A 13,248-nucleotide genomic window follows, 5' to 3' on the forward strand; every position below is an offset into this window, starting at 1 on the left:
ATTCACTAAACCTCAGTATGTTTGATGCTGAATTTTAAAAAAATGCCATATAAAAATGTGGTGGTGTATATGTGCTCTTTATTCCCTGTGAGACTGTGACACTTGTTTAGAAACAAAACACTTTTTAAATAGGGGTGTTTTATTTAAGTTCTTATGTCCGTGTTTTAACATTTCAGTAGGAAACCTGATGCCACTTGTGCTGCAGATGGAGCTGATGAGGACTCTGAACACCAAAAATCAAGCTGCTTATTTAAGCTCTGAAATACACACATGTCTGCCTTCAGCATTCATTGGAAAGACACCAGATCTTCTGTGTAATTTGTAGTCATTGTTAGGCAGTAATTCTGCTTTAAAAGGAACATATCATTTGGAACAGCTACAGAATTTTCTAATAATGCTTTTTCCTGCCTTGGAACCTATACCTGGAAGGTAAATTGGCAGCCCTTTGTTCTAGCAGGAATTGCACAGAGACTTTCTCTTTTAATGCCACTAACTGTTTTGTGACAAGGCAAAGCACTAATGCGTAGAAAACCAAGGAATTATCTTAGCAGTTTGGCTCATATTCTTCACATAATCATAAACTTTAATCAGTTACTAGCAAAACTTGCATTGTCTGTTTGAAGGAAGATTCCGCTAGGAGGAAAATTACGTATTGAGCAGCTGTTCCCGTTAAAGTATTAGAATTTCAGTGCAGAATAAGAAGGCAAAAGCTCTTGGCATGAGGGTGACACACAATATAATGGTTTCCAGTGCCACATACATGACATCACTTTGCACCTGGAGCTGCTGGTTTATTATAAACCAGGTAAGAATGGCACTCAAGGTGGCCCTGAAAATGCCCTTTATTGGAGCCAACGCTCATAAGAAAAAGGGAAGTATAAGTAATTTTGCGTCATTTCAGGTGCTGGGAACCCTGCACAGGCCTGCTGTCAGGGTGGGATCCTGCCTGTGGAAAAATGATGTGATTTTTGGTCTTTTTGAGTCCTTCAATAATTTTCATGGGAAAAAAAACCAACAACTCTGCTCACCGTTTGTGTTGTCAAACAAAAAGGATGTTGCTGTGAGAAGCTGAGGCCGGGCAGGTGTGATGGGGAGTGCAGGGTGGGAGCTGCCCCTGTGTTGTGGCTTAACTCAAGCTGGCAATAGAACCATGATAGCTCCCCAATAGGGGAGAGAATCAAAAGGGATGGGAGAAACTTGGATTGAGATAAGCACGGTTTAATAAAAACAAAATACCAATACACTATTAGTAAGTATACATATAGTAAAAGATACTCCAGGCAATTCCTCACAAACTCTGTCCACAACTGAGCACCAGTCCCAGGCAGCAGCACCCTGTTCCCAACAGCTGATCCCAAAGAGAGAAAAAAAGAGGGAAAAGGCAGAAAAGCTCAGAGGTCTTTGCAAAATGGCAAAAGGTTGAACTAAATGTTCCAAACTGAACTCCCTGGCTCTGATAAAAAAACTAAGAAAGAAAAAAGAGAAGAAAAACACTGAAGAGTCAATGGGGTCAATGGTTGGACTCCAATGGTCTTAAGGGTCTTTTCCAACCAAAATGATTTTGTGGTTCTAATGTTGCACAACAAGCCTTGAAAAAGTCCCTGTGGGTAAGTAAAGGGATCTGGGTGTAGAGGAGGAAAGGACAGAAGAAGGAAGAGCCAAAATGAATTATTTGCATGTTTTTCCGACTAGACTTCTAGACATATCCTCAGCTATTCTCTGCTTCCCTGGGATGCTTACCTACAACAGAGCTTCTCAGTGTGTGACGAGAATCAGATTTTCAGAATGAATGAGTTGGTACAGGCTTTCATGCAGGAGGGTAAGATAAATTTTTACTTGACTCTAGTAGCATACTCTAAATAAGTAAAAATGGAAACAAAAAGTTGTTGAATCCTACTTATTACACTTCTAAATGCTTATGTTCTCATTATCTCATTTTTGAGATATCCATATCCTTAATTTAAAGAAGTGCCTCTTTTAATCCAGACTTCTGGCAGTTACTTCAAGTCTTCAGAATTCAAGTTCTGCTGCTTTACATTACTGTAACGGGACTAAGCTGCTGGGATGATTTGTGTTGTCACTGCTGAATTCCTTGCACGTGAGGAATTCCTGGGTGCTGGAGGCCCCAGGCACCCTCAGTTATTAAATGTATAGCACAAGAGGTGTTTGCAGACAAACAAAACTGCGGAGGCAGCTGTGTGTGCTGACAGTCCCTGTGTTCCTGGATTCTCTTGTTCTCCCAGAATCAAGCTGCAGTTTTGACTGGGGCAGTGGTGTAACTGGTCCAGAGCCAGAGAGGGATGAATTTGTCCATCTGCTTGTCCTTCATCTGACAGGTGCTGTAGCATGTTCAGCTCACCGGTTGGGAGAATCTGCTCTTAAATTCGCTTTTTATTTTAAAGTTGTTTGTGCACCCCCAGAAAACGTAAACTATTTATGTGGAGGTTACCAGCCCATGGACTAGCTGCTTTGCATAACATGTGCATGACAAATAATTGTCAAAGGTGTACCATGGAGCACACCTTCACCGTGTCAGCAGTGCTGAGAACTGTCAGGATTCTGACTGGTACAAAATGGAGAATTCCTCTTAAACATTTGTTACATATTTGTAACTGAGAAGACCAAAAAGCTCGCTGGGAAAAATGGAATTGTCAAGACAAGTAAGTGGAAACACATGGAGCAAAAGTGCTATCCTGTTAGCGTGTAATTTAGACTTAGAGTAATCACTGCAGGCACCATGCGTGCTCTGACAACTAGTTGGGGGGGAAGTAATAAGGCATTGATCTTTCAGAGCGGTGTTGTACTGAGTGTTCAAGAACGACTCATGCTTCTTGGAGTTACGAGCCCAGAAACTGTGAGAGCAGAAGTAATGTTTTGTTTTGGAGGCATGCTGAGGCTTCCTTTTGACTTTCAGGAAACATTCATTTTTCCTGAATCTTCAGACTCAAGAGCACAATGGTTATTAAAAATAAAAAATAAGAATAATACATATATTTTTTTAACTTAAGTTTTAATGTTTCACTGGATGTATTGATTGTAAGAGCTCTGAAGAAAACCTCCAAATATCATAGTGATAAAAAAAATGAGACACCTTTAACACTGCACAAACATGTGGTGCTTATGATCCTTTGTGATATAATAGAAGAAATTCCACAATAAGCCCTGTAAGTAAATGTGAGTAAACAGACTGAAGGTATTTTAGTACCTTCTCCAAAGTCTCATGAAAATCTTATGAGAGAGGTGAAGCTAGTCTGCAAGTAGAAAGCATTTAGTGGAATAAAACCAAAATACAGTTTGGGGTGAACTTTCTGATGCGGTTTTCATCTTTTCATTCTAAGACTAGTTTCCTTGCTTGGTATAGCCCTCAAAGTGGAGCTCTCTCATCTGTGTCCTTGTTCATAAAAACAATGATGATGTCCTAAGGATCTCTGGTAGGAACCTTCTTTACAGGAAATCTCAAAAGCATTTATCAGTGGTTTCCAAATTTCCCCTTTGCACGGTGGCCTCATGTGCATGTAAGCACTTTATAACATTTACCAGTTAAACTGCTGGCTGAAGTTCACGTAATTCTTCAAACTCATGATGTCAATATGTCCCAGGTGAAATCTCAACAGCCACTTTTTTTTTTTGTCTCTTAGGTGATTTCTGAACGCAAAGCTACAGATGTTGCAGATAACCGCTCAAGTTAAATATTTGTAGTCACTAACAAAATTAACATCAATGAATGATTAGATTGTACAGTAGTATTAAACTATTGCATGTGATCATGTTAAAAATACCTGAGAAAAGCCAGCTAGGTTCTGATTTTTTTTTTTTTAAGTTTTTGAGGTTTTTGGTTTATTGTTTGTTTGTTTGTTTCTTAAAGAGTTGTTAACTTTTAGTGGATTTGTCTTAAAGAATGAAATGACTTTGTTAAGAAGCAGACAGGAAGGAAACTAAACTGTAACTATTCAGGTTGAAGTGATCTATCAAAACTTTTACGTGGAAAAATGAAACAAATGTTCAATAAAACTTTTAAATAACGCAAATATTGCAGTGCAGCTGTATGTTACATAATGTCAGCTGCAAGGAGTCATGAAACCATAAAGGGATAAATCTATGTATGTAAGCACAGCATTGAAAAAAAAATTGCAGTTCTGTTTATCACATGGCCTGTATTTTATCCATGTGCTTGCTGAGTTCCCTGCATACTTACAGAGTTGTGCAATTAATACAAGTGAATATGTAGGTATGTATACGTCATGTATGATACTTCATGGCGTTACACAATTTGTATAGAGACTACACATGTTCTGTAAATGGAAGATCTGTAGTTAGTGGGCACTGCTGAGCCAGAATAGTCAGCATCACAGAAATTAGAGAGTATGAATTTCTTGTCTAAGTTTGTTTCAGATTAAAACCAACCAAACAAAGCAGAACAAAACAAAACAAACACAAACAAAAAAATGAAACCTGATATAATGCAAATTCTGCCCTTCTTTAGACCTGAGTGCTTGGAGCCTTGTGGGATGCTAGGAGGAAAACTTGTGAGTATCTCTCAAGTACAATCCTGTTAATTGATGAAGAACATACAACAGTCCCTTCTGCCCCTCCTTTTGCTGGACAAAGTAAGAACAACAACAGAAAAAGACAATCTCCTTAGTCATAATTTCAGGCTAGCTCTGCTCAGCTTTACTCTTCCCAAATCTTTATTGACTGTCACCTTGGCTTTCTGTTTCTTTGGTTGCTTCTGCCATACACACATACAAATTAGCTCCAGGCTTCTGTGTTTGTATTCAGCCTAGTCACGTGGCATTTGTCAGGGGTCCCTAGGGTTGTATTTTTCACAGTTTTGGCTAATAAACATCAAACTTCTCTTTCATTTGTCTACACTGAATGTTGCTATTGCATTTTCAGCTTTGCCAAGGCTTGTAGCTGCCTGCGAATCAGCATGATCTTGCCCTATGCTTCAAATGCAGGGAACACTCAACAAAGCCAGCACCCTAAAGAAAAAAAGCCTACCCCCAGACTCAGAAAAATCACCCTTATGTTGTTCCAAAGCTGGAGAACAAGTACAGGCAACTTCAGCCAGTGAGGTTGCTAGAGCATATTTTATTTTACATTTGCAATGGGCTGAGGATCTTTTCATGGGTCAGTTAATATTGGTCGACTGACAGCCACTTATAGAGGCACAACAAGCCAAAAATATTTAAGTGACTTGCATGTACATGTGTGAGAAGACAGAGAAGGAAGAGCTACTGAGCAAGGCAGTTTGTCTGCGTGACTAGAGAGGCGATTGAGCCACTGTGCTGGGCACTGGTGAGGCCCCACCTTGAACCCTGGAGTCAGTTTTGGGCCCCTCATCATCAGAAGGACATTGAGACACAAGAGAGAGTGCAGAGGAGGGAATGGAGCTGGTGAGGGGCTGGAGCACAAGTGTGATGGAGCGGCTGAGGGACCTGGGGGGTTCAGCTGGAGAACAGGAGCTGAGGGGAGACCTTCTGATCTCTGAACTGCCTGAAAGGAGCTTGGAGCCAGGGGGGTCGGGCTCTGCTCCCCAGGAACAAGCACCAGGAGCAGAGGAAACGGCCTCAAGTTGCGCCAGGGGAGGCTGAGGTTGGATGTGGGAACAATTTCTTCCCCAAAGGGCTGTGGGGCATTGGAACAGGCTGCCCAGGGCAGTGCTGGAGTCACCAGCCCTGGAGGGGTTTAAAAGGCTTTTAGACGAGGTTCTTAGGGACATGGGTTAGTGCCAGAGTTGGGTTATGATTGGACTCGATGATCCTGAGGGTCTTTTCCAACCAAAATGATTCTATGATTCTATGAGGCAGTGGAAAGCATGGACTAGGAGAAGGACCAGTAGCTCTGATGTACCCCTGGTTCCTATTGGTTTGTGCTTTTGGTTGATCTTGCAGAATGTGTTCTGCTGCCCCTTCCTGGTGGTTGGGAATGGTGGGAACAACAACAGACTCTGCATCTCAAAAAACATCTAAGCGAAATGCTGCTTCTGCTCATCTGTTGTTACCAATGTCGGTATGAACACCACATTTGCAGAGACGTGTGTGAAGGAACTAGACTAGCCAGAGATTAACTCATTTTCACAGAGAAATGGAGCTCTGAGAACAAGTCAGGCATGAGGGAAAAGGAGCTGCTCAGATTAGAGGCTGATACAAACTCCTTTTCAGTGTCCCCTTAACCGTGTTCTTTTCTTCCTTCTTACTCTTGACCATTGCTCATAAACCTCATACAGTGAAAAATAACAGAATGTTTTAATTTTTTAAAAAATATTCCAAATCACTCCATAGATTAGGGTGTATATTTAGGCTAAGGACCACATGAAGGAAGTTTTCTTGGTTGCATTGATCAGCTATGGAGTTTAAGATTTTCAGGGTAGATTTTCAGGCTAGATATCTTAAGGTTTTGGGGTGGTAAGTTTGTTATTTTTATTAGCTGTGCCCAATCTCAAAAAACCCCTCTAGTTTATTTTAAGATACCAGGAACCTTTGTTTACTTTTTGTTAGATCGATCTTTATTTCTTGCTGAACATCAGAAGAGTTCCAACAAAATCTGAGTGCATTGCATAGACACTGAAATCAAAGCGGTAGAACAAAAACCCCAACTTTATCTACTTCTTGTGGTCTCTTTTCCCTAACTTTTGAAGATGTATCTTTTGATTCTTTAGAGGCATATTTCACCTGGTATGTTACGGAGTGGTCTGAGAAAAGGATCTATGGCTTAATCTTCTGCCAGTCTCCTTTGTGCCTGTGATACAAGGTTGTTCTGCAATTCTTTAGCGCAGAACAATTTTGAACCACAAACTGGCTGCAGGCAAGGAATGTTATTTTTTTAAAATAAACTTAAAACTTTTCACAGAATCACAGAATGTTAGGGATTGGAAGGGACCTCAGAAGATCATCTAGTCCAATCCCCCACTGGACAGACATAACAATGTAGAATTACTATAACTATCTCTAGCACCAGATACTGGACCTTCTTTATCTCGTGAGTCGTGTTTGTGTTATTTTGTTCCATTTAAGGTTAAGTTGGTTTGAATGTCTTCTGACATTAACAGATTTTTCACATGGTGGAAAAGGAAAATAATGCCATGTTTCTTATTTTAGTTGATACCAGCTGGCTGTGAGCAATTTTTTGTGTGTATTGTAATTGAAACAAGCAAAATAGATATCTTAATGAGCCAGGTCAGCTGGAGGAGCTGATGAGGTCATGCTGCTCTTTCTGGATTTGAGCTGTTTGTTCAGCAAAACATGGCTGTGTTTTTCCCAAGGGTTTTAAGGAACAGTGCCTGATTTATAAATTCTGAGATATTTTCACTTCAGGGTCACTATTTACACATTAAGGGGATATTTTTTCCAGTTCCTTTATAGATGTGTGTTTGGTTTTTTTACATATATCTTGCTTATATCTGCAGAGTAACCCACATTGCCATAAGACTGGCTGTAGTTGCTTTCTATAAATGCTGCTGCACTATTTCCAGCACTAAAAAATAACTGTGATTCTTTACAAGGTGACAGTCGACTCTGGCTGCTGTACACTAATGTGGAGAGCATGGAAGACACCGCTATTGTATCCATGAATATGACTCATTTGCCTAAATATTCTTATGTCACGGGCGGTATAAATTCAAGGAGTTAACTGTTGCTTCAATCTGTCCATCTAGGAAAAGGAGCAGTGAGGTGAATTGTTGTGTCTTGCACTTCTCCTTAATCATAAGCACAGTAAGGTAGTAATTGGCCAAAATATCTTTTCTGTCTTAAAACCAAAGGGGAATATCTGAAGCAGCCAAGCATGAAATTTTGAGATTTGGTTCTGTTGAAAATTACTGATATAGATATGTATCATGAAACTTTTGCAGATAAAACCCAGAAGCTGCGGTGGCATGGTATAATAAGTAGGGACATCATGTTTTCCTGTACAATGGGGCACAGGACAGAGATGCTGTTACAGAGTGGAAAAATCCACTTATGCTGGTACTGTTCAACACATGCTCATGTTGGGGGAAAAAACAAACAAACAAACCACCAAAAAAAAGGTCCTGCTTTGAAAAGGACCAGGGAACTTGTTCATGGCAAGCTCTGGACATCATAATACTGTCTCCTGTTCTGGATTTGCTGTAGTCCTGCCAGGGTAGTTCAGATCTCTACACTCAGCTCTGCACATCCCGAGGGCACATCCTAAGAAAGGAGAAACTCGCAAATAGCTTAAGTCATGAATGCAGACCTTCTTCATTACTTTAATCAGAACCTCTCAAGTTCTGTGTTTCTTTGGATAAAGAAGAAATGGAAAGATTTGGCTTTATCTGGTGAGTGGAGGAAAGGGTTTGGTTGGGTACTAACACAGTATGGATCCTTCTGAGCGAGCAGGGTTGACATTTAGAGATTAGCTTCATGGGTGAGAAGCTGTAGGACAGTTGGTGAGGCTCTGAGGAGCAACCAGATAAAAGAAACGGGGTTTGTGCTGCTGTCTGGTTGCTGTACACCTTTGAAAAGTTAGCTTTTAAACTGCCTTCACAGAATGAGATGTAACCTAGTCTTTTAAGTCCTGAAAAAAAGGGCTTATTTGTTTGTTTCCAATACTAGTTTTGTAGTTCCTCAATGTCTTGCTATGTTTTCCAAATGGAGCATGTTTTTGAGCTGCAGTTGAGAGCAGCAAAGCACAGAATTCACCTCTACACTCTGTGTTCGGGCTACTCGCTGAAGACGAGGATTTCTGGGCTAATGGAGCTCTCTGCTTTATGCTGCTTTGGCCTGTCTGCCCAGCAGAGAGGGACCAAAGTGTAACATACAAGAAACATGCTCAGAATTTATTGTACAAGTGAGTGCAGTCACTGAACAGTATAAATTGCTTGTAGCTAGTCAACACTTCTAAGGTGAGTTAGATATGTTAGCTGATTATCAAGCAAAAAGTGTTTGCAGTTGCTAATGTAAGTTACTGTGCGTTTTTTAATGCAAAGTATTACAAATAGGCATTGCATTATGAGTAATTCTTACAAATAAGCAGCTTAACTTTGACGGCAAGCTATGACAGTGTTGTTGGCTTTGTTTACCCTTGGAAAAAGGTGGATACAGTTGAGAAACACAGGCAGTATGCCATGGCCAAGTCAGTGTGAGCTGAAGTTGAGGACAAATACTTTTTTTCAGCATATTTTTCTGATAACTGTGTACATTTATTTATCTTTGAATTTTCTCTCAGTCTGCACCAGGCTTGTTAAGTTCTGGGCTTCACAAAAGGTAGGTGACATTTGTAGTTTATTCTCCTCACCCATGTAGACTGGAAAACTTTCTAGAGAGAGCTTAAAACAAACAGAATATATCATTATGAACCTCTCTGGCTATCACAAATTGCAGTTTGAAATTTTCCCACCTGATTCTACCAGGCATAGCATGGCAAACCTATATTGTCTGGAATTTTGTGTAATTCAGGCGTTTCTGCTGTAGGTGAATTCTTCCTGTTCTTTTTGTTGCACCAGTTACAAAGTAATGACAACCCTATTTTTAGGTACCTACATATTAACCAAAGGAGGTGACAAAGGTAGTGATTTTTTGTTTTAAATGTTTTTTAACAGACTGAGGTTGTCGAGAAAAGTAAGAAATACTTGTTCCTGGCACAAACCAGAAAGAAGCAACTTCCTCAATCACAAAACTGAAAAATGTGCTGCCAGTGTAAGAATGAATCAGCACAAGTAAGCTCCAGATACCACTTAAGAAATTGTGGCAGAAAGGCACATACAAAACAAAAAATTATTTTTACCTGTCTGTGCCCCCAGCAGACTGAAGACAGGAGCACAGATGGATCCATCCTTAGGTGGTTTCTTGACTTTTGTGGTCTGTCTTCATACCTCATGGGTCACACACAGGCATGGGGTGCTGTGACTACAGACAAATGAGTGAGATGGACAGTGGGGAGGGACCTTGCTGTTTTCTTTTGCTACGATATTCATGGCTGAACATGAGCCAGCGTGTGCCCAGGTGACCAAAAAGGCCACAGGATCCGGGCTGGTCCCAGCACTGGGGTGGCCAGCAGGCCCAGGGCAGTGACCGTCCCTGTGCTGGGACCCAGGGAGGACACCAATCCTGGGGCAGTTCTGGGCCCCTCATCATCAGAAGGATATTGAGGCACTAGGGAGAGTGCAGAGGAGGGAATGGAGCTGGTGAAGGCTTGGAGCACAAGTGTGATGGAGCGGCTGAGGGACCTGGGGGTTCAGCTGGAGAACAGGAGCTGAGGGGAGACCTTCTGAGCTCTGAACTGCCTGAAAGGAGCTTGGAGCCAGGGGGGTCAGGCTCTGCTCCCCAGGAACAAGCGCCAGGAGCAGAGGAAACGGCCTCAAGTTGCGCCAGGGGAGGTTGAGGTTGGATGTGGGAACAATTTCTTCCCCAAAGGGCTGTGGGGCATTGAACAGGCTGCCCAGGGCAGTGCTGGAGTCACCATCCCTGGAGGGCTGGACAGACGGACATGAGGCTCTCAGGACAGGGGGCAGTGACAGGGGTGGGAGAAAGGTTGGACTTAATCATCTTGAGGGGCTTTTCCAACCAAAATGATTCTTAGACACTGTCGTTTTCCCCTTCAGAAAATCAAGCTGTGTTTAGTAAAATATTTGCTTACTATCCATTAGAAGATGCTACTTGACAAATGCTGTACAGGACAGAACTCTTGGCTTGATGCTGTGACAGAATGTGACTTCCGAAACTTGGCTTTGTTATTTATGTGAGGCAAGGTTTGTGCATTAGACACTCACATTCTCGTGTTCTATCAGGTCTCCCAACCTTCCGTCTCATAAAATATAAGATACAGATTGACAAATCTTATCAAGGCATTATTAAAAGACAGTTTAATCAACGTTGTAAACAAGAAGTTTGTGGAAGGATTATGCTAAAATGACATGACAGAAGAAAAGAAGCCATGTACCAGCTTCTGATTATTATATTTTAAAATTCCACATAAAGCTTTTGTGAGACTGAGATTTATAACAACTCCAAACTTTATCTGTTAAAGGTCTCATTTAAGCATTAATCAAGATTTTAGTGGACCACAAGTTAAAGTTTGGTGAATTCCATGAATATCTATCCTAGATATCAGTTTCCTTGTGTTTTCTTAAAAACTTTGAAGACCAAATTGTTCTAAATTGATGTTGAGGTTCTCAGATGTTTCCACAAACTTTTTGTTTGACAAAGATGCTTCTAGTAGCAAAGAAATGGAAGAAGAATAGGAAAAGGGTGAAGAGGCAGAGCAATCTGATAGAGTGAAGCACCAAAAAGGAATACAGGGTAGGAGTGGAAAGTATTCCCTTTTCTGTTTGCCAAGTAATGCAATCTTTCCAGGTGACTGTCAGCGTGCCAGAGAGAGTACTGTGTTCCTGATTGTTTTATGGTGTCCTGTTTTTTTAGCCTCAGCCCCTCCTTCCTTCTTTTTTATTTATCTCCTCAAGGATGAACCCCATAATCACAGACTGGGGTGCTGGCTTCAGCTGCTTGTTTTTATCACCATTTTTCCAGCAAAAGAACTTAAACTCCCAAGCAAGATTTGGGCTAGTGGGGAGCTATGCAGAGAGGGGGACTCTTACCGCAACACATGGTGACCTTTTAAAAACAAGCCAATGTTTATTAGTCACCTCGAATGCAGCACGTTCTGTTCTTGGGCTGAAGCGTTGAAGAACTTTTGTCGGTGCTGGCAGCATTACCTGCTTCTCCATCAGACACGGCCGTGGTTTTGTCAGCCTTGGTATACGTGGAGCAGCTGAATCCTCAGCCAGATACGTGTTTCATGTCTTAAATCTGTTTGCATGTACTTACAGATGATGAAAAGTAATGCTTAGACAGCTACGTGCTGTGATGATTAGTTTAGAAAAATAGTTAGTGTCAGCCGGGACTTGATCTGCCAGGTGTTAGCTATTGCTTTTTTGGTCCTCTCTCCTAGCGAAAGGATTTTAGCCCTTCTGTCACAGAGTGTATCAGTGTGTGGATGAACTGAGTGATAGATACCTTTCATAAGTGTAATTTAGAAATTTCCACGTTCATCATGGGTATGTGTCAGTGTTTGCCTACTGTTGAGCCCCGCCTGGACACTGAAGACTCTGCGTTTACTATTAATGACATTTATTTATGTATGGAAACTTGTTAAGTAGTATGATTTAGCTCAATAACTCACTTGAAGGTCTTAGCTGCAGAGAAACTCAAGGCTGATCATGCAGTCTGACTTTGGAATTAATTTGGTGAGCTGCAGTGCTCCCAGGAGGTGTTACTGCTTAGGAAGAATATTTCCTCCCCCATTTCCTAAAGAAGACAGAGTTGGGATCACATTTGTGTTCTGGTGGGTGCTGTGGTAGTCACCCAGAGATGGAGCTCCTCAGAGATGCTAAATCACGGCCAAGAGCTGCAGTTACTGCTGGTAAAAGCTTTTTGGGAACTGGACTCAGAGGGGTCCAAGGAGAGAGATCTTGATGTCTGGGAGCAAAGCAAGGAGAAGTTTGCGTAGCTATGTCTCTTCTGAACTGGGGGTAAGGGAGCAGAATTCCAGTTTCTGACATCTAAAATAAAATATATCTCTGCCAAAAGTGGGTTAGAGTCTCCTTTTATCAGTCAGGGTATGAATTATTTCATTGTCATGAATATGGAGGTCTCCATGTTCAGCTATGGAAGTGCTGAGCACAGGGTGAAGTGCAAGGGTTGCTGTCGGTTACTCTTCTGGAGAGAGAACATTTCAGTCTTGAAGAATAAACCCCATAATTTGCAGAATGACATTAATACCATGCCACCCCAAGGTTTCTTGTGCAAATTCCCTGTACTGGTTTGAACTACAATTTTTTTGAAGAGGCATAAAATCAAAATGTGGTAAAAATAATAACTGAATGCAAGGTTTCAGAAAAATAGTGATTAAAATCTTGATGTTTTATTGTTTAAGTACCATTTATGTAAACTCACATATGGGTTTATATATAAACCCATATATATGTGAGAAATTTGTTCTGTAGGATACCTCACGATGACTGTACAAACTGTATCAGACTAAGTAAAATAAGAACTAGCGGGGCAGTTCAGTCTGAAGGTTCATCTAAAATCATGCTAGCAAGGGTTTTAGTTTTGTTAATGTGCATGAAATATTTGGCTTTTGAAATGCAAATGCAAAATGAGTTTTGGTGACTTAGAATCTGATGAATGTCAGATATTCTCATATGGACAATTCAACATGAAGGCAATTTTTAATAATTATAAATTCTGTGATGTATTGATATAGCAGGATAAGGATGTACCAAGT

This window comes from Streptopelia decaocto (assembly GCF_964273445.1).
Source record: "Streptopelia decaocto genome assembly, chromosome: Z".
Classification (NCBI taxonomy): domain Eukaryota; kingdom Metazoa; phylum Chordata; class Aves; order Columbiformes; family Columbidae; genus Streptopelia; species Streptopelia decaocto.